The sequence below is a fragment of the Arachis ipaensis genome, chromosome B08 (assembly GCF_000816755.2).
Source record: "Arachis ipaensis cultivar K30076 chromosome B08, Araip1.1, whole genome shotgun sequence".
In the NCBI taxonomy this organism is placed as follows: Eukaryota; Viridiplantae; Streptophyta; class Magnoliopsida; order Fabales; family Fabaceae; genus Arachis; species Arachis ipaensis.
In genome coordinates, this window is record NC_029792.2 from 128721616 (window position 1) to 128723844 (window position 2229).

The following is a 2229-nucleotide window of genomic DNA, read 5'->3' on the forward strand; positions in this document are numbered from 1 at the left end:
CAACCTTTACCTTTTAATTTGTGAACTAGTTTATTTGCCCTCGTCCGTTCACGAAAACGCGGAACCCTTGCTCATTTAACACTACATCCGGACACCGATGCAGCGACTCTTGCTCATTTGACACCATACTCGAGCTATACAGCGTGTTGCTTTCGGACAACAACCTAACTTTAGCGCAATAATGTCTTTGATTCATGTCATGGGATTCGACTATGTTTTTATGTTGGTTGTCGAAGACCTAACACAACCATCCTCCTTTATCTGGGTTTGAGACCAGCTATGTACCGCAAGTGTAACATAGGCGGAGTTATATATATAATATATACTAATTAAAATTATTGGAACATAAATATTTTATAAATATTTAAAAAAATTTTACAAGATAAATAAAGAAAAAAATAATACATAAAATTATATTAGAATTTAAACTTTAAAACTGAGCATTTTTCCTCCGTTGAGTGGTAAAATTATACAAAAAAAAATGTACTGTATTTGTTTCCATGGTGTGTTTGTGTTGTTGGGGAAAGGATAAGGACATGAGATATATTGACATGGGCATAAGCGTCCCATACTGAGAAGAGAGTCCTAATCTGGAGGGTAGGGACCATAATCCCCTTTAGTTTAGGGACGGTGGAGGCCAGCCATATGTGGTAGTGGTAGGAGCCATTGGGTCCCACATGGCTTGGGAAGAACCAAACCATCCCCTCATGCCCATGGACCCCTTAGGGTTTAGCCCATTGAATTACCTTGTCCCTTTTCTTTATAGAGATTTAGATAATAAATTAAACTAACTTCGATTGGTCGAGAGGTCAGCTCACTCATCTATTAAGTATTAGAAATTTAAATTCTACTTTATTTATGTAGTTAGATTTACGACAGATTAATTTTTAACTTGTCGAATTAAAAAATATCATAAATAAAAAATTTTAAATTACACTAAAAAATTGATGATACGATGATAATGATGAACAAGTTGGGAATGTGACATTGATTTAATTTAGAGGATATACCATACCTTCTTTCTAAGACTAAGATCATGAGCTGTCCCATAAAAATAAAAAATACTTAGGATATAATGTAATCCAACAACACTAATTTAATCATTAAATAATTTAAAGGAGATTATATAATAAGTAATTCAATTCAACAATACTAATAGCTAGATTAATTCTAAACTTTTCTTTTTTCAATTTTTAAGTACTTTTTGGTAGACAAACTCTTAAATACTTAAGGAAACAAAAAGCATATATTCTCAATTTCTTGAAATTAAAAAAAAAAATCTTGCTTGGGGACTTATTTTGTTAAGCACTGTTCATTTTGGGCTATTCATATGGGTCTGACGAAATGTCTCTAATTTTGTTCTGGAAACAGGTTTTTTTTAAGTTTTTGGATCTTTTTTTGGAAGGTTTTGGATCCTAGAAAATAGTTATATGATGAATGTTTCGGGCCGTAGGTGAAAATAGTTTCATGATCAATGTTTAGTGGAAATTTTTTGTTTTTGGTAAAAAGTGGAAATTTTTATTTTCTTGATTTATGAAACGTTAACAAACAAAAAAATTAATCAGACTTTTCTTTTCGTCAAATCTCTGGTCAGTGACCATGCATACAAAAGAGAATTCAGGCCACAAAAAATTATATATGTGGTGTTTAAAACTCGACCCAAGAAAAAATCAATCGTGTTTTATTCTTATAAATTATTATTTCTCTATAACAGTATGTTATTCTGTATTTATAACTTGTAAATACATGACACAAATACTTGAGTCAAGACATATAGTAATATAATTGAGTAAAGTATTATTTTTGTTTTCAATGTTTGGGATAAGTTTTAACGTTTAAGTCGTCTTATTTAAATCCCTAATATTTTAAAATTGGCTTAATGTTATCCTATCGTTAGGGATCTGTTAATAGAATTGACGGCGGGAGAAAATTGAGACGATTTTGAAATATTAGGGGCTTAAATAAGACGAAAACGTTAGGGACAAAAACGATACATAGAAATAAATTTTAATTTTATTTTTCAATAATATCAATTTTTTACTGTACATAGTTATTTAATTATTTTTTAATTACATCTAAGTAAATTACATTTAATCACATTACTTTTCTTTTAAATAATTTTTTTTTAATTTTACTCTTAAAGATTTTTACTCATCATGAAATGTTTGTAGAATGACTAATACATAAACATGTGAAAAAGAAAAAAATAATACATGTACAATAAAGTAT